This window comes from Zalophus californianus, chromosome 6, assembly GCF_009762305.2.
Source record: "Zalophus californianus isolate mZalCal1 chromosome 6, mZalCal1.pri.v2, whole genome shotgun sequence".
NCBI lineage: Eukaryota > Metazoa > Chordata > Mammalia > Carnivora > Otariidae > Zalophus > Zalophus californianus.
Genome location: NC_045600.1, coordinates 33,897,163 through 33,918,204, shown reverse-complemented (window position 1 = coordinate 33,918,204; position 21,042 = coordinate 33,897,163). Strand labels below are relative to the sequence as shown.

General features: G+C 35.2%; 1 protein-coding gene and 1 pseudogene across 11 annotated transcripts in view; both read left to right on the top strand.

The window, feature by feature from the left end:
• The window catches only part of GPHN (gephyrin), a 624,840-nt gene that overhangs the window by 152,973 nt on the left and 450,825 nt on the right, over positions 1-21,042 (top strand). The gene's annotated exons all lie outside the window — the stretch shown is intronic.
• On the top strand, positions 8,252-19,960 carry LOC118357046 (annotated as a pseudogene).

The following is a 21,042-nucleotide window of genomic DNA, read 5'->3' as shown; positions in this document are numbered from 1 at the left end:
AAAAGTTCATTGATATCTTTATATTAAGTTGTTGAAATAGGATTGCTTCTATAAATACAAATAAATGCCTTGTAGCCTCTAGTCATCAGTCGTTTTGTAACTGGCTACTCTTTGTTTATTAATCCCAGAATGTGTTCATAATATGGAATCTTAGAAGTCTAATTTCCAAAAACACTTTTTGTGTTTTATGAGTTTTGTTATAGTGGATCCAGTCTTAGTCTGTGCATCATCACCTTTCAGAAGCTGCTAGTTTACTAGGTCATGATATATCTTTTTTACACATATGTGAATATAAAAGTAGTATATGTATAATTTCTTGAGGTTCTTGACAAATGATTTCTCCTTGTATTTTACACTATACTCCCTACATTTTATTATCTCTTTTATACTGCTTTATATTTTCTGTAGCCAGTAAAACATCTGTTAAGGGAATGAATGATTTATGATGGAGTAGTAAGTGGGAAAATAATTGACATAAGAGAGGCAGTATAGCATAATCGTTAAGAGCTTGATAACCTGGATTGAAATAGTATATTTATATATATAGTATATTTTTCACTTAGCAGTGCTTTTTAACCACTGAGATTTAGTTTCCATATCTAAAACTGGGATAATAATCTTACCTACTACATAGATTTATTATCAGGCCTAAATGAGATGATACAAGTAAAAGCTCTTAGAATAGATTCTGTAACTTGAATTATTTAGATATTCTGAGAAAGCAATAATCATACTTTACTAGAATAGTTCTCAAACTTTTATTTGTCAAATTTCATTGTATAAATGTTAAGAATTTATTAAGCTGTATATTCCTAGGTCATAGCTGAGAGATTCTGATTTATTAGAATGGGGTAAAACCCCCAAATTTGCATTTTTTAAGAAACATGGTAATCCTGTTAATAGGATATATTTTCAGAAATTTTCCTTGAGTTTCAGAAAATGTTAACAGTTGCACTATTGTGGTAAAAATTGATGTATATTACTGGTTGCCATGTAAATCATACAACTTTATAAAGAAATTTGGCATTTCTTTCAAGAGTTATAATTTAATTTTCGGTGCCTGGGTGGTGCAGTTGGTTAAGCATCTGACTCCTGGCTTAGGTCGTGATCTCAGGGTTGTGAGATGGAGCCCTGCATCTAGCTCTGCACTCAGGGCAGAGTCTGTTTGAGATTTTTCTCTGCCTCTCCCTCTGCCCCTGCAGCTGTGCTCTCTATCTCTCTCCCTCTCTTAAATAAATGAAGAAATCTTTAAGAAATTTGTTTTTGATTATTTTTCCTAAGGAAATCCAAAAATTCTATTAATTTATCTTTTATTTCTGCAATTTTGATATTAAATATGACAATATGTAAATTACTATATCTGTTTAGTGGATCATTACATAACCATTAAAATTTATAATTATGAATACTACAGTATCAGAGGTAGAAATACATAAAAAATTAAGCACAATTATATTTATACTCATACTACTTTTGCAATTATGTAAAAATGTAAGTAGTCAAGTGAACAAAGAATGAAAAGAATATGTTCAAATTTAAAAAATAGTTGGCCTAGGATCAATTAAAATGGGAGAAAGTATACATATGAATCCATTGCAAAATATTTGCACAATATATGGATTAAATTCAATGAATTATACTTTTTGTCTCAGCTTTCTTTGTGTTGTATAACAACTCCTAAGATGAAACGAAACAAAACAAAACTTCATAAATATTATTATAAAACACTTTCCCAAATTTAGAGGAGTTGGGCTCTCTCTGGTCTCTTTGTTGAGTAGAGCCCTGGCATCAGGAACACTTCTAACTGTCAAAGATAGGAAAATGAATTAATTTTCAACACAATTCCAGAATGTTGCAGTAAGAGTTAATAATTGCTTTCTATTTGTCTCTTGGCATATAAAAAGAAAGCTGACAGGCATTAAGTAAGGATATGACATTATATATATATACAACATAAACCATAGCCAGTAAATACAAATTTGATATTCCCATCCCTTGCTGGTATTGTTTAGTAGGTGAAAAATTAATTAAATGACACAATTACCATTTGTGGCAAATGGTAAATCAGAAAATAGAGTATGACATGATAAAAGAATGGTTTTGTTTTCTATCAGCCAGTTTGCTTTTGTTTACTCTTCTGTTTGACAGTTTGAATCTTTAGATTTTTCTAAAATTATTATTCTAAGAAGAAGTTAATCTACTATGGTTTTACCATCTAGAAAACAACAAAATATAACTCAAATTGGCTTAAACAATAAAATGAATATATTGGTTTATAGAATTTAACACATCTATCCATAGGTAGTTAGGCTTTAAGTATGGTTTAATCAGAGTTTGAGCTGTGTTTTTTGTTTTGATTGATTAGTTGATTGTTTACTTTTCATACTTTTCTCAACTCTGCCCTCTTTCAGGCTGACAGAGTGGACAGCAATTTTAAGTTACTGAGATCAAGAAAAAAGCTTTTATATTTCTGAATTCCCCATGAAAGATCATAGATTCACTCTGTATTGGCTGGCTTAGGTAACATACCTGAGATGATCGCTCACTTTGGAAAGGAGTTGGAATGTGATGATTGGTTTAACCTAGTGCATACTTCAGCATTAAAGCTGGAAGTCTGAGATCAGAGTGCCACCAAGTGAAGCTACAGCAAGAAGGTGGCCAGGCAAGATAAGGACAGAGCTCTCACCAGAACCCAACTATGCTGGCACCCTGAGTTCAGACTTTCAGTTTCTCCAGAACTGTGAGAAAATCAGTTTCTGTTGTTTCAGCCACCTAATCTGTGGTGTTTCGTTACAGCAACATAAGGTGACTAAGACACTTGGTAAGCTTAAATGTTGTACAACTGTCAAGTTTAAGGTGTATATAGTTACTTTCTTAGGTGTTGATTTAGTTGGGTGTTTATTTAGTGCTAATCTTTTTTCCCTCTCATTCTTTACATTCTTTAGAAAACAGTGTGCCTCTTATTGTGGTAGTAGATCCTTGTAAATAATGATTTTAAGTGTGAAAAGGACAGATTGTTTTAATTATCCCATTTCTACATTCTTTTGTAAATACAGAATATTAAATCCAGGTTTTCTTTTTATGTTAGACTAAAATTTTGCTGTAGGTTTTTTAGGAGAAAATATTTCAATTTTTAATGTTCTGCATAGAATCATAGAATGGTCATGTAATTCATATGTGGCACTTAATAGGTCATTAAAGTTCTTCTGACAACTTACTATTAAAATTTTTACTTTACCTTAACATTTCAGTGTACCATGTTGATAAATCTCGTCCTTAGCATCATAATTACTAATACTGTCATCAGCTCTAAATCAGCTTTTTCAACTGAAAGACATACAAGTAACAGCTATGGCTAAACCTTTTTAAAATTAGAAAGTATAAATCATCAAATAGCGCTACAAAGTAAACACTTTTTTGGGAGAGGAATAGGCTTTATTACTCTGTTAAATTAATAAAAATACATGATTCTTAAACGTGTACTACAGTGCTTTCTTTTCAGCTTTATACCAGAAAAATTTGGAATAATTAACACTCCAGGCTCTCAGGAGGCTATCTGTCAGTAGCAGCATAACAGTAGAAGAATTTTGAAATTCATAAAAGGCAGAACTTAATTAAATTCACAACAAATTCTAATTAGAAGATGGTGGTGTTAAGACAAATCAAGGAGTCGATCCCATTCACAATTGCACCCAAAACCATAAGATACCTAGGAATAAATTTAACCAAAGAGGCAAAGGATCTGTACTCAGAAAACTATAAAATACTCAGGAAAGAAATTGAAGAAGACACAAAGAAATGGAAAAACGTTCCATGCTCATGGATCGGGAGAACCAACATTGTGAAGATGTCAATGCTACCTAGAGCAATCTACACATTCAATGCAATCCCCATCAAAATACCATCCACTTTTTTCAAAGAAATGGAACAAATAATCCTAAAATTTGTATGGAACCAGAAGAGACCCCAAATAGCCAGAGGAATATTGAAAAAGAAAAGCAAAGCTGGCGGCATCACAATTCCGGACTTCCAGCTCTATTACAAAGCTGTCATCATCAAGACAGTATGGTACTGGCACAAAAACAGACACGTAGATCAATGGAACAGAATCGAGAGCCCAGAAATGGACCCTCAACTCTATGGTCAACTTATCTTTGACAAAGCAGGAAAGAATGTCCAATGGAAACAAGACAGTCTCTTCAACAAATGGTGTTGGGAAAATTGGACAGCCACATGCAGAAGAATGAAACTGGACCATTTCCTTACACCACACACAAAAATAGACTCCAAATGGTTGAAAGACCTAAACGTGAGACAGGAGTCCATCCAAATCCTAAAGGAGAACACAGGTAGCAACCTCTTCAACCTCAGCCGCAGCAACTTCTTCCTAGAAACATCGCCAAAGGCACGGGAAGCCAGGGCAAAAATGAACTATTGGGATTTCATCAAGATAAAAAGCTTTTGCACAGCAAAAGAAACAGTCCACAAAACCAAAAGACAACCGACAAAATGGGAGAAAATATTTGCAAATGACATATCAGATAAAGGGCTAGTATCCAAAATCTATAAAGAACTTATCAAACTCAACACCCAAAGAACAAATAATCCAATCAAGAAATGGGCAGAAGACATGAACAGACATTTTTCCAAAGAAGACATCCAGATGGCCAACAGGCACATGAAAAAGTGCTCAACATCGCTCTGCATCAGGGAAATCCAAATCAAAACCTCAATGAGATACCACCTCACACCCGTCAGAATGGCTAAAATTAACAAGTCAGGGAACGACAGATGTTGGCGGGGATGTGGAGAAAGGGGAACCCTCCTACACTGTTGGTGGGAATGCAAGCTGCTGCAACCACTCTGGAAAACAGTATGGAGGTTCCTCAAACAGTTGAAATTAGAGCTACCATTCAACCCAGCAATTGCACTACTGGGTATTTAACCCAAAGATACAAATGTAGGGACCCGAAGGGGTATGTGCACCCCAATGTTTATAGCAGCAATGTCCACAATAGCCAAACTGTGGAAAGAGCCAAGATGTCCATCGACAGATGAATGGATAAAGAAGATGTGGTATATATACACAATGGAATATTATGCAGCCATCAAAAGGAATGAGATCTTGCCATTTGCAACGACGTGGATGGAACTGGAGGGTGTTATGCTCAGTGAAATAAGTCAATCAGAGAAAGACATGTATCATATGACCTCACTGATATGAGGAATTCTTAATCTCAGGAACAAACTGAGTGTTACTGGAGTGGTTGGGGGTGGGAGGGATGGGGTGGCTGGGTGATAGACATTGGGGAGGGTATGTGCTACGGTGAGCGCTGTGAATTGTGCAAGACTGTTGAATCACAGATCTGTACTTCTGAAACAAATAACGCAACATATTTTAAGAAAAAAGAAAAAGAAGAAGATAGCAGGAGAGGAAGAATGAAGGGGAGTAAGTCAGAGGGGGAGACGAACCATGAGAGATGATGGACTCTGAACAACAAACTGAGGGTTCTAGAGGGGAGGAGGGTAGGGGGATGGGTTAGCCTGGTGATGGGTATTAAAGAGGGCACATTCTGCATGGAGCACTGGGTGTTATGAACAAACAATGAATCATGGAACACTACATCAAAAACAAATGATGTAATATATGGTGATTAACATAACAATAAAAAAATTTTAAAAAAAAGATGGTGGTGTTATAAAGTTGAGTTCTGATAAAGAACTAGTATATTTTTTACTAATAGTGATGAGCAAATCAATCCAGTAATGAATCCCTTTTTATATTTTTCTATACCTAATGACACTTGCTGGGCAATCTTTTTCCAGAGATATTATGCAATCTCTTAATTATTATTGGTTGGAGAATGAATAGTCAAAGTGCTGGTTGATGAGATGATTTTATGTTCTAGTGTGTGTTTATATAGCATATTTCCTCTTACGAGGTCAGATATTCCATAAAAGTTAGTAGTTATTATCAGAAAAATCCTTGTGAGCACTGGGTATTATACACAACTAATGAATCATTGAACACTACATCAAAAACTAATGATGTACTATATGTTGGGTAACTGAACATAATAATAAAAAAATTTTAAAAATGAACACAACAGAAATATATATAGCTAAGAAAAATCCCAACTTGCTCACAAACCACTATAAACAATTTACTGACCCATCTGTGAAAAAAATATGTACAAATATCTGGTTTATGTGTAGAAAGTTGCAGTCTCATCTTAAAAACCAAAAAACAAGTTAAGTAAATTATATAATGCAAAGGTTGTGAAAAAACGATTATGTAATCTAATTTATAGTGATAGAAATCTGAAAATAATTGTCTAGGGGAGAGGAAGTTTACTGAAAAGGGTCATGCTGAAACTTTCTGGGGTGATGGGAATATCATATATTTTGTTTGGGTGCAGTTTCACAAGTATGTATAATTGTTGATACTTATCAAACAACACCTACAATCTTTGTATATTTTATTGTATGTTAATCTCAGATGAGAATTTGAGTAGGGGTATAATACGATTCAATTTGCATTTAAGATCAGTTTAGCAATGGTAAAGAAGATGGAATATATGGAAAATAAAGCTTATGTCTTTTGTGGGCATTAATAGTTAATGGTTTCTCACAAACAAAAGTGACAATTACCTTTTTCTTGGTATGGAACAAGAGATTCTTAGGAAATTTTTTTTATATACATTGTAATTCTGGTCTTATCTCTCACCAAGATTGTAAAAGCAGTGAAAACTTTTTAAATTTTTTGCTAGGACATTAATTTATGAAAGCCCACTAGATAGCAATCACCAAGAATATCATGTACTATATCACTCCTGGTTAAGTTAATTATAAAAACCCCAACTTCATGTAATATTGATAAGCATATTAATTGCTGAAGCAAGGAAGGATGTATACCAGAGGAACTGGGGTGCTGTCGTAAGAGGAACTTAATAGGGATTTATCATAGGATTTGGGCTTGTTCCTAAATGTGGTTCCCTTGCACTCAGTCTCAATGCAGAGTCGGCTGGGCTCCACCTTGAATTCTTCTCCTATTCCAGGAACCTGGAAGTTCTCTCAAGGATTTAAAATGGGGATAATCAGAAGGCTCATCTGTTTCCCATCTCTCTGGGATCACCATCCATCACTGCCTGAGTTTCATTGTTTTAATACCATAGTTTTATATATTTTGCCTGACTTTTTTAATTGTTTTAGGCAGTAGGGAAAATCCAGTCTTTGTTATTTTATCTTAGTCAGAAGTAGAATTCTGGTATTGTTTTTAAAAGAAAATATTGGGGGAGGATGATGTGTGGGCAGACAAAAAAGTTAGTATGCCAAGGCTTGTTTGGAAGATATGAAAGGTCACAAAGCTTAAATGACAGAAGAAAAGTAATATTAAAATAGTCATAAGTAGTTTTTTTTTATAAACTAGTTTCAGGAATAGTTTTTGATCCATGGAAATAGATGCATTTTAGCTAAGTTGTACTCAATAGTATTGATTAACATGCACTAAATAATGATTCCAAGGTTGGGGCACCTGGGTGGCTCAAGTGTCTGACTTCGGCTCAGGTCATGATCTCAGTATCCTGGGTTCGAGCCTGCCTCAAGCCTCCTGCTCAGCGGGAGTCTGCTTGTCCCTCTTCTTCTGCCTTTCCCCCAGTGTCTGTGCACGTGGGCTCTCTTTCTCTCTCTCTCAAAAAAAAAAAAAAAATAAAATCTAAAAAAAATAATGATTTCAAGGTTTTAGAATATGTGCAGGGCTCAACGGATATACCCATCCATTATAAGTAATGTGGTTACTTAATAATGAAAATAAAATATTATTTTTCTTTTAATTTTTATGGTTTTAAAAAATAGCTACTAAGTTGTTAGGACATAAAAATGTATATATGTTGTTTAGAACTGACTATTTAATAAACAGAACTGTAGTTCTTTTGACTTGAGAATGCCATGAAAAATTATTGAGACACTAAGGGCATCCTGAAATGAGAAAGTCTGGGACTCTCTCATGTAGCTAATACTGTATTTTTTTATTGCTTCACGTGTGATTTTAGTCATTTTTGATGACATTTGCCTGGAGATCTTGTCCTTGACAGTCACTCTAGATAATATTTCTGTTTGTAACTGGTGTATGGAAGGACAGAGAATGAGAAGTAATATTTCTGGGTGCTTACTATGTTATAGGCATTAATTTTTAAAATCATTTAATACTTAACAGCAATCCTGAATTGAGTGATATTCCCATTTAATAGGCATGGAACCAAAGGTCAAAGAAACTAAGTATTTTGCTCAACGCTACAAATCTCGATGGGTGAAACTAGCATTTAAATCCAGTTCCAGAGCTTGCATAGTTTTCATTATAGAGGACAAGTGGTTTTCCTATATATGGGAATCCTGTAATGAAGGCTTCTTGAAGTGATATTTAAGGTATTATTTTCAACTTATGGAAGGTAAATGGGTGGAGGATCAAAGGAACAAAGATTTCTTGTAGATTTGGGGATTGGAAGTAAACACTAAAAGTTAAATTTTTATGTTAACTCATAGTCCCTATTGTACACGCCTCCTTTTTTTTAAGATTTTATTAATTTATTTGACAGAAAGAGACACAGCAAGAGAGGGAACACAAGCAGGGGGAGTGGGAGAGGGAGAAGCAGGCTTCCCACCGAGCAGGGATCCCAATGCGGGGCTCAATCCCAGGACCGTGGGATCATGACCTGAGCCGAAGGCAGACACTTAATGACTGAGCCACCCAGCGCCCCCATGCTGGCTTTTTTGCATCATGTGATGAATTATTAGATTTGTCAGTATATTTGGTAACCTTATTTCCATAGTAGACAGTCGGTGAAGATTGCATTAGTGTACACATAGTTAAGTTTGGTCATCTACAATTTAATAGTCCATAGAAGTCAAGTACTACAGAGTTAGTTTTTCATTATGAGTTTTTCATTTTGAATATGTTCCTGCCTTTGTGCTTCCAGAGCATTAAGACATTTCAGGATCCCATAAAAGGCCTTTTACTATTTATTATCTCTTCTGGAACTTTTATAGTATTTGGAATTATCTCACCTGTTCTCCATATCTCTTTACATTTGTTTTGAAATTTCTACGTTTTTGACTCTTTTTGCTGCATTCTGTGTCATTTCTTAAGACCTGTCCTCCATTTTTTAGAAAAATTTGAGACAACTAGGTAATAACTCTTCTTTAAATGTCTAGTAGAATTCCCTTGTGAAGCCATGTGATCCTGGACTTCTGTTTGTTGGGAGATTTTTGATTACTGATTCAGTTTCTTTGTTAGCCATAGGTCTGTTCAAATTCTCTATTTCTTCGTGTTACAGCTTTGGTAGTTTACATGTTTCTAGGAATTTGACCATTTCTTCCCGATTGCCCAGTTTATTGGGATATAATTTTTCATAATATTCTCTTGTAATTGTATTCCTGTGGTGTTTGTTGTGATCTCTCCTCTTTCATTCTTGATTTTATTTATTTGGGTCCTTCCTGTTTTCATTTTGATTAGTCTGGCTGTGGGTTTATCAATTTTATTAATTCTTTCAAAGAACCAGCTCTCAGTTTTGTTGATCTTTTCTACAGTTTTTTTTAATTTCAATATTGTTTATTTATGCTCTAATTTTTATTATTTCCCTTCTTCTGCTGGCCTTAGGCTTTATTTGCTGTTCTTTTTCTTGCTCCTTTAGGTGCCTAGACAGCTTTCTTATATTTAGTACTTTCTCTAGGCCTCTTAAGTATATTAATGTTCATTACCTAATAATTTTAATACTTACAGTATTTTCAGGTCAGATTCTGTAGTTTGATTTTTCTACATCTTGTCGTTTTTTTGTTTGTTTTGGTGACTTTTGAATATGTGGAATTCATTCTTTTGCAAGAAAGGTGATTTGCCAATGCATGTGGAGGTAGTATCAATCTGAAACCACCAAATTTTTGAGTGGTATGAATTTAGGCTATAAGCCTGCTTAAGTGTTGGTTTGTGGTTATTAATTCTCAGGGGAGTCTTTTTCCCTCTTTTTATATCTTTCTATTTTACCCTGATCTCCGGCATGCATTTCTGTCACCTCCCTGTTTGGGTTTTTGTTTATTTTTTATAGTTTATGATTTGGGGATTCTTGTATGTGGATTTTATTTTATTTTTTATTATTTTTTAAAGATTTTATTTATTTATTTGAGAGAGAATGATAGAGAAAGCATGAGAGGGGGGAGGGTCAGAGGGAGAAGCAGACTCCTTGCTGAGCAGGGAGCCCGATGCAGGACTCAATCCCGGGACTCCAGGATCATGACCTGAGCCAAAGGCAGTCGCTTAACCAACTGAGCCACCCAGGCGCCCTGTATGTGGATTTTATATAATATGACTTTACATCCATATTGAACTCTAAATTCTGGGCCCTTAAAAATGGGACTCTTTGGGTGCCTGGGTGGCTCAGTCAGTTAAGCATCTGCCTTCTGCTCAGGTCATGATCCCAGGGTTCTGGGATCCAGCCCCATGTCGGTCTCCCCGCTCAGTGGAGACCCTGCTTCTCCCTCTTCCTCTGCTGCTCTCCCTGCTTGTGCTCTCTTGCTCTCTGTTTCTCTCTCTCAAGTAGATAAATAAAATCTTAAAAAAAATAAATGGGACTCTTAATGCCTAAACTGTAGGCCATCAGGGTTCAGCAGATACTAGCCCCAGAACTCTTTAACTCTCTGGATTTCTGCCTCCTTTTTTCTTGTATTCTTTTATTAATTCTTTAGTTTCCAACTATCCCAGCCATATGTTTAAATAAGTTTTTAAAAGCATGTATTTTATTCAATATAATTAGACATTCTATACTTGGAGGGGCATTAACTAAATATCTTGATCTGTCATTGTACAAAAACACAACTCATTAGATTTTCTGGAATCTGTACTCCTGGGAGTCAGAAACAGGTTACAAACTTTAGAACTCTTTTATATGGATTTGCTGTTACTTTATGCAGAGATGGAATTAGAACTCTTTGCCCTGGCCATAGCCATGTAACTCCTGATTTTCCAAGGAACATTTAAAATGGTGAAATTTGTCTGAAAAGGTATACTGACATGGTAGTGGTGATAGGAAACCAGTTGTTAGCTATTTTATATTCATTCTTGAATTTTATACCAAAATAGTAAGATAAAATACAAGTTAGAAATTAAAGCACTGTTAATTTGAAACTTTCTGTTTTATTTTAAATAGTTAAAATAAAACAGATTTTCTTCCTACCCCAAAATAGTTACATAAGAACAGTCTGTTGTCACAGAAGTCATTCTTTTATAGTTGGTCTATTATAAAGGGTATGGTTTCTATTTAAAGTGCTAAGCTACAAATATTTAGCTTTTTGAGCCATCTGCTCTGCTAAATACCCATAAGTATTTTATACTAAAATCTGAAAAATGGAAATACTTGAAAACTTTTACATTGTTGACTCTTGATTTTTGTACAGCATGTCTGTCTTTGAGTAGAAATAGGTTAATATAGGAAGCTTACTTGCAAAACATGCCATTATCCTCATTAATAAAAAAGAAAAAAAAACAGAACAAAGTTTTAAACCCTCTTATAGAAAGGACCCTCTATATCTGGATGAAACTATTTTATTAAAAATAATTATTAGTCTAACAAAAGAAACAAAAACTGTACTTGATGTATTTATTCCCACAATAAATATATTTGACTCCTTAAGTTTAGAGTTCTGTTAGGTAGATTTATGTTTAAAATCATTACCTTGATTAAATAAGAATCTTCTGTTAGAAATGTTGAGGAAAGTTTGCTACCTACCTTCTCCTAATGAAATCATTTTTTTTAATTTTTAATTTTTAAAAAAATTTTTAAAAAGATTTTATTTATTTGACAGAGAGAGAGAGAGCACAAGCAGGGGGAATGGTAGGCAGAGGGAGAGGGAGAAGCAGCCTCCTTGCTCAGCAGGGGATCGATGCGGGGCTCCATGCCAGGACTCTGAGATCATGACCTGAGCCGAAGGCAGATGCTTAACCAACTGAGTCACCCAGGCACCCCTCCTAATGAAATCATTTTAGTATCATCTTTATAACTCCAGGAAATTAATTAATGTCTTCAATTAGCCATTTTTATGAGTACATGTTTTATTCAGTACTTATTTTATATTTTCTTTTTGAATGGCATTTTATTAAACTGTTAAACATTTAGAGAGAGCTTAGTCACCCTTGCACTCCCTCCACCCATTGCTCACAAAAACACTCACTCATTCCCATTCGCAGAGGACTAGAAACTGGGAAGAAAGAAGTGTTAGGCTGGACAAAGCAGGGGTTGAAGAAAATTCCCTGAGAAGTAGCTATTCGCTGATTTTAGAATAAATTTATAATCTGAATTCAAATATCACTTGTACAAAAAATCTTAAATGTGTATTTTTATAAATGTGTATTTTTAAAAAGTAGACCATGACTAAAAGTGCTTCTGAGCACCTGACAGAAATAATATAAATTCTTTGATGAATATACTAGATACCACAAATTATTTTCCAATGAATAAGAAAAGGCACAAAGAAATGAAGTACCGTGAATGAGAATTAGCAGAAACACTAGACAAATTTGTGCAGTTTGTTTTGAAGGCCATTGCATTGTGGATTCTATCTCTTTTGGACAGGATTGAATATGCCCTTGAGTCTGTATAATACTGTAGAAATTTATTATGTGTGTATGTGTGTTTTTTTAGTGTTCCGATTCATTTTTGGAAGCAATGGTAACAAGATCCAACAGCCATGGACTAAGGATGGAGGTATATATGATAGCAGCCAAGCCATGCTGTTCCCCTAAAACATGGTTATTTTTCCTGCTCCATTTGGAGTTGATTTTGTTTCCATGTATTTTCTAAGCTTGATTTTCTGGCCTTTATTTGTTTTTCTAACCTACTATTTCTTCAGTTTACTCCCTTTTTTGCTTAATAAAGCTGGAGTTAGTTTTTGTTTACACGTAGGTATTCTGACTGATAGAGAGACCATGCATTGCTTCAGTTGTTTGCTTCTTATGAACACACACCTGGAGAACTTTCCTCTCTTGATCTGTGTGGTCATGGACAAGTTCCTCCTATGTAGAGAAGGTTTTTTTTTTTTTTAATTTTTTTTTTATTGTTCCAGTTTATACTTCTCTTGATTTTTAATCTCTATTTCCCTTCAGAGTCCTAGCAAGCTCACTATCAATTTAAACAATGGCAGTGTTCTATTCCCTAATCAAATACTTAGAAAAAATTCATTGCTTTTCTTTTTCTCTTTTGAAAAAAAATGACTCTAATGTGTTCAGTAACGTCTCTTATATTGAGCCCAAATTTGTTTTGTTGCTGGTTCTAATTCCCTTTATTAGGGCATCGAGGAGAGCTTACTCACCCTTCTATATAAAAGCTCTTTAATTAACAAAGTCTTGACTCCTTTTTCTTTTTGTATTTTTCTTGTATTGCCTTATCTTGTCAAAAGTGAAAAATTTTAGAATTTAATGTTTGCCAAGCCAATAGATAAATTGTTATTAGTAAAGAATAAACTTTAGCCATATTGTTACTATATATGAAACAGTTATATTTTATTCTTACCCTTGGAATTCTGCCTGTTATTTACACTACTATTTTTCGTCTTTCTCCTAAAAGGTTGTAAGCTTTCTCCTTGTTCATCTTTCAGCCATCTCAATAAAAACATAACTTAAAATTTTAATTATAATAGGTTGATGATATTGGATCCAGCTATATCTGTTCTGTAGTATGTAACTTGATTATAAAATTGCTTCCAGTAAAGTAAGAATCTAATGAAGGCCTACTCTGAGTTACTGTATTACACAATGTTTAATTTTATTATTTCTACTTCCTTTTCCATATCTATTCCCTCCTATCCTCACTGTTTTCATGATCTCTCCCTGTGTCTCTTATTAAATCTTTTCTCAGGAAAAGAGTATCTAATCAGCCAATTTACTAAAGATTTAAGTGACTGGTGGTATGAAACATATTCTTCTGGTACTATATGCAGATCAAACAAGAAATGAAGTCATACAGTTTTTGGTGGGGAGGTGTGTGCATGCGTGTGTGTGCGCACGTGCATATGCACGCTTCTGAAATCTTCATAGTAGCCATTAATCACACTATGTATGCAACTGTCTACTTGTAAATCCAGTGCTTAGAGTAAGCAATTATCTAATACACTTTGTAATTTTTTTACACGTTGAAAAAATGTTCATAAATTTTCTTATACAGGAAATATGGATTAATGCTAGACATATGGTCAATTCTTATATATTGATTAATTGACTAAAATTTCAGAAGGCTAAAAGATTAGGAATTGTAGTTGACAGAACATTTTAAGATGCTATTATAGACAAATCCACAAAAACTCTGGCCCTCTAGATCAGACTGTAGATTCGTCCCATCTAGAAAAGCAGTCACATATTTGAGCCGTGTTTTAGTTGAAGTTTCTGGTTGGAGATTTAATATAGCAATGAACAATTTTTTAAAAAGACTTCCTTAGGAGGATCTTGATACCAAGACATATTTGACACTTGTATAAAATCTTGTTAGGTAAAGGAGCCTCATCCCTATGGTACATGTCCAAAAGCCTTAGATCAAATGTCTGTTAAGGTCTTCTGCTCATTTCTTGACTGGATTTTTTGGTTTTTGGGTGTTGAGTTTGATAAGTTCTTTATAGATTTTGGGTTTTAGCCCTTTATCTGATATCATTTGCAGATATCTTCTGCCATTGCAAGGGCTGCCTTTAGTTGTGTTGATTGTTTCCTTTGCTGTGCAAAAGTTTTTTATCCTGATGAAGTTCCAATAGTTCATTTTTACTTTTGTTTCCCTTGCCTGTGGAAACATGTCTAGCAAGAAGTTGCTGCAGCTGAGGTTTAGGAAGTTGCTGCCTGGTTTTCTTTTTCAACATTCCTTTGTCTATTCGGGGGTCTTTTCTGGTTACACACAGATTTTGGAATTGTTTGCTCCAGCTCTGAAAAATGCTAGTGTTATTTTGATAGGGATTGCATTGAATGTATAGATTGCTTTGGGTAGTATAAACATTTTAACAATATTTGTTCTTCCAATCCATGAGCATGGAATGTTTTTCCATTTCTTTGTGTCTTCCTCAGTTTCTTTCATCAGTGTTTTCTATATTTCAAAGTATAGGTCTTTCAGCTCTTTGGTTAGGTCTATTCCTAGGTATATTATTGTTTTTGGTGCAGTTGTAAATGGAATTGATTCCTTCATTTCTCTTTCTGCTGCTGCATTATTGGTGTATAGAAATGCAACTAATTTCTGTATGTTGATTTTGTATCTTGTGACTCTACTGAATTCATTTATTAGTTCTAACAGTTTTTTTTTGGTTGATTCTTTTGGGTTTTCTATATATACTATTATGTCATCTGCAAATAGTGAAAGTTTGACTTCTTCCTTGCCAATTTGGATGCATTTTATTTCTTTTTGTTGTCTGCTGTGGCTAGGACTTCCACTATTATGTTAAATAGCGGTGGTGAGAGTGGACTTTATCTTTAGTTTTTGACATTTTAATTGTCTTGGTGTGGATCTCTTTCAGTTCATTTTATTTGGAACTCTCTGTTCTTCCTGGATCTAGTTGTCTCATTCCTTTGTCAGGTTAGGGAACTTTTCAACAATTATTTTTTCAGATAAGTTTTTTGTGCCTTTCTTCAATCTATTTTTGAACCTCTGTAGTTATTTTTCAGTTCAGTTATTTTATATTTTTCTGTTACTTCTGTTTGGTATTTTCCTATGTTTCCTGTCCCTTTGTTGATGTTTTCACTGTGTTCATTCATTTTTCTCCCAAGCTCACTGAAGATCTTTATGACTATTATTTTGAATACTTTATTATGTAAATTACTTATCTCTGATTCGTTAAGATTTTTTTGCAGGGGGTGGTTATTTTGTTCTTTCAGTTGGAACATATTCCTCTGTTTCCTCGTTTTGATTTTCTTTTTTATTTATTTCTATGTATTAGAGAAATAGCTGCTTCTCTCAGTTTTGAAGGAGTCTCCTTGTATAGGTGATGAACTTTATAGTTCAACCTTGCCCTAGTTCTTGGTTGTGTCTCGAACTTTTGTGATTGCGTAAGCCTCCTGATTTATTCTAGATAGGTCCCATTTGTTGAGATTGTGCCAAGTTCTGTCAGTGTTCGAAAGGGAAGGATCTCAGTCAGCACCAGTTTCAGGCTGATTTGAAGGCAGCAGCTTTTAAAGAAGGAAATATATGCGGTCATGTGAGACTGCCGTCATAACCCCTACTGGTCTCTAGACAAGGTGATTTGGAGTTGTCCTCTTGGTGACAGTCACAAAAAATAGGGCTCAGGATAAGTGTGTAGCTTCTTTTTAGGAGATGGGGTAAGCATAATGATGCCATGTGAGAGTGCAAATTTTGACATCCCCCAGCCTGTGTTCCCTTGAGAGCTCCTCCATAGCCTCTAGATGTGTGGTAAACCTGAAGCCTACCCCTCAGGCTGAAGTTCTAGAATAATTAGGCCTTTTTCACAGGAAGACTGAGGATGAGTTTCTGTCTGCTAGCTATGCCATGCCCTGGGATTGGTAGCCTACTAAGAACTGTCTCTCCAGTTATTTCATTTCTATGGTGCCCAGCAGTACAAGCTCCCTTGACCACCATAGCCAAGTGTGTCCAAGAGGCATCCCCTATGTGGACTGCACACTCCTACCAGCTTCACTGGGGCTGCAGGGGAACATGGATGTGCGGCAAGGCTGTCTGTACTAGCAAGGTAGAATAAGCACAAAAATGGCACCCACCAGCCTCAGTGCTAGTAAGGTGGAATAAGCATCCAAAAATGGCACTTGTCAATGCCTTCTTCCCCAGGGAAAGTCCTACTAGACTCCTGCATCTTCGGCAGATGTTTGAAGATTTATTCATGAATCTCCTTCGCATATTATCTAGGTGCTTTTCAAACTGCTGCTTTTGTGTTGGGTCCAAGGGTGAGTCTGTGCATAAGCCCTTCAAGAGTGGACTTTCCATTCTCCATAGTCTTCCAGGTCTTCTGGGTATAAGCCCTGTTGGTTTTCAGAGGCAGATGTTTTGGGGCTCATCTCTCAGGAGTAGATCTTGAGGATTGGAGTTCCTAAAGTGGGGTACAAATCTTTCTTTTATGAGGGCAGAATTCTATACTGTTGAGATCTCTCCCAATTGTGGGTCAGTGCTTGTAAGTAGGGAAGTGTGAGGGGGCCAAGACCACATCTCTGCCTCTCCTAGTGGTCTCAATGTGGCCCTTTATCCTAGATTGTAGAGGAGCCCTTCAGCTAGTTTTCAGGACATTTTGAGAGGGAATTGATTCATATGTAACTATGTATTTGATGTGTCTAGTGGAAGGAAGTAAATTCAGGATTTTCCTACACTGACATCGTGAAGCCACTCTCTGAATCTGGTCTTTATTTCATCCTGCTGGAACTAGAATCACTAATTGAATTTTTATTTTTTTTTTTATTTTTTTTATTTTTTTAAAGATTTTATTTATTTATTTGACAGAGAGAGAGACAGCGAGAGCAGGAACACAAGCAGGGGGAGTGGGAGAGGGAGAAGCAGGCTTCCTGCAGAGCAAGGAGCCCGATGTGGGACTCGATCCCAGGACCCTGAGATCATGACCTGAGCCGAAGGCAGACGCTTAACGACTGAGCCACCCAGGCGCCCACTAATTGAATTTTTAAACAGTATTGAGGATATGATTGCTCAACCATCAGTAAATAACTTCTAAAGTGTGGAAAATGCACATTTAAACATCAAGTTCTTTTATTTTGTCATTGTTATTTGTACCTTTGGTGTGAGATAAAGTTTGTGGGAGGTATAATTAGAATATCATAAGAAGAAATTGATCCCAAATGAAATATTAATTCATTAATTTATTCATTCTATGAAAATTTAATGGATACTCACTCTTGACCTGGGACCGGAGATATGATAATAAATAAAATAAGGAAGAGCTTCTTCTCTAGAAAGGGGTAACATATTTGAGACAGGCATTTATAGTACATTATAAAAAATACTATGTTCAGATGTGCAGAGAGAACCCATATTTATTTTCTTTTAATATTTTTTCATTTATTCTTTAAGATAGAACTTTTAGAAATTTGGGACTGTATTAGTAGTAAGTGTACATTAATGCATTTATATATGAAATTTCTAAAGGGTTTGTTAAAATGCGTTTAAAGTAATTATAGAAATTACATAAGTAATCAGACCAGCAGGTTAAAGGGGAGATATTTCATATTTTTGTAAATGAAGTCAATTTTCTTCTTCTGTCAAGACTTTAAATGCCACATTATTTACTTAGGTAGTGAACTACAATTTTAACATTAAATAAACAACTTCCAAGCACCTTAACTGCCAGCCTGGAAAACAGAAGTTCCTAATCCTTTAAAATCATCTTCTATCAGGATATAAGTACCTTATACATTACACTTTTTTTCCCTACGTAGTTTTGTATCCTGTCCTTAGGAGGCCACATTAGTTATCATCTTTTTTCCTAAATCAGTATTTTAGATATAGAATTGATAAACCAGATATCAAACTCAAAGTAAACTATCATTAGCTATAGATTTTTTGAAGATTATTTTAGACCTGTCAAATGTATTACTGATGACTTTTTAAATTCTAATATGGTAAAACTTAAGTGAAATGATGAGTTTGGAATTTGGTGACTTTGGCTAAGAACACTTGTCATGCCCTGCCATAGTTACCACTCTTCTAAGGGCCATTTTCCTCAGTATCATTTCTTCACTATACTTTATTGTATCTACTCAGAATGTAGTTCCCAATATTTCTGACTTAAGGAATTTCTGTATATCAGGACACTTCTATTTCATATAACAAGATGTGGATATTCTTACTGCCTTTTTGTAAAGGAAAATTTATGAGACATTTAGACAATTTGATGAGTTATTGAGAGATTTCACTTCTTTCATTGTTGCAATAAGCATACATAAAGCTCCTCCTGTAGCCAGGTGTATTTCTAGGCTTTGGAGTAAGGAAAAAAATCATTCCTGATCTTAAAAACTTTTATGTGGAAAGGTAGAAAGACATGATAATAAAATGGATGAAATAAGATAAATGCCAAAATTTAAAGAATACAAGATAGTCATTCACATTTAAATGACTTACCCTTAACCAGTTCACTAGCATAACCTATCTTCTCAATTGCCTCTGTAAAACACACTGACATATGTCCATAATGTAGTATGGAAAACATACTTGAAAACATAAGTTAGGAGCATCGACCTAGTCAAAAAACTGCATATAACTTTTGACTCCCCCCAAATTTACTAATAGCCTACTGTTGACCGGAAGCCTTAATGATAACATAAATAGTTGATCAATACTTATTTTGTATGTTATATGTATTATATACTGTATTACAACAAAGTAAGCTACAAGAAATGTTATTAAGAGAATCATAAGAAAGGAAGACTGTGCTGCTATGTGGGGCCCTACCCATCACCAACCTGGCTGGTATCGTGTGCACATCCTGGGAAGTCTGGCACTATGCTCATTCCATGCATGAGTTGTCAGCCAGGGACATCAAGGGCAGCATAATTAACCTGGACAAGCACTGGGGCTTCGTGTGCATCATCACCAATGTGGCCTCACAGTGAGGTAAACAGATGTAAAATATACTTAGTTGGTTGACCGGCATGCCCTATATTCTAACTGATATTTACAGATCCTGGCTTTCCCTTGCAAGTAGTTCAGGGAGCAAAACCCAGGGATTTCTGCAGAGACTATGAATTTGCTGCCGGATATAACATCAAACTTTATATGTGCAACGTCTGTGAGAATGGAGACAACGACCACCTGCTGTGGAAGTGGATTCAAGTCCAGCCCAAGGGGAGAAGAATCTTAGAAAATACCACCAAGTGGAACTTCACCAAGTTCTTCATTGATAAGAACAGCTCTATGGTTAAGCAGTGTGGTCTCATGGAAGAGCCCTGGTAGTAGAGGAGAACCTTCCCTGCTACCTCTAGCTCCACAAGTGTGCATCCCCCACCCAAGCCCACCAACACCATCCCCTGGAGTCTTCCACCTGGCAACCGTGAGGATTTGCCTGGAAACCAGCTTGTACTTCCTGCCAGAGGAAGGTCCCTTACTCTGGCTGGTGGCTTCCTGCCCTCGTCACCCCTGGCTGTCTTGTAGGAATAAAACATACAAATAGGAAGAAAAAGAAATAAGGAAGAAAAAATACATTTACAGTATTGTACTATTAAAAACACCCTCATTTAAGTGGACCCACATAGTTTAAACCTATGTTGTTCAAGGATCAACTGTATACTAAACCTTTGCCCCTAGAGTGCTAGGCTACTCTCTAGCATACTTCTTTCCCAGCAGTTGACATTTATGCTTCCAAGAATCAGTTGTATATATTCGAAGCCAGTTTATGCCAATAGAACTTTTTATTATAATTACTGAATTAAATGTTAAAAATTCTTGAAATAAGAGTGAAAAATTCATTTATATTGAGACTAAAAAAGATTATAAAGTTGAGTCACTAAAAATTGTTTTTAAATTAGGTATGACTAGATTATATATATATGGGGTAAAATCTTTTCTAATGATTGTTTCATAAGAACTTATGGGTAACTGTGTAGTGGTATGTTATGAAAGAAACCTGATGCTAGCTCCAGTCAGAAGACCCATACTCAGAGAAAAGCCTTAGTTGCGTATCAAAAGATTGGTGAATAGATATTCATTTATATGTTTTAAGGTAAAATAAATTGTGTAATTTACTTTTTTTATGATTCCTCACCTTAACTAATTTTATCAATTCAGTCAACACACCCATGTTGAGATAGACAGCATTCATAGTCAATGAAACAAATAATCAATTCTGTATTTTCTCATGACTTCTGCTTCATTGCAGTATGAAGCATCATCAGAAAAGATTTTGAATATTAAACAAATGTGAGACTTTTTGTTCTCAGTCCTATTATTTTCCTCTTTTTTTTTTCCCTGTGTTTATGTCTCCTGAGTCTATGTGCCTTTCTCTTCACTGAATACCAGTATCTCTTTGGAGCCAAAGTTAGGCAATTACTTTCTATAATATTAGTAA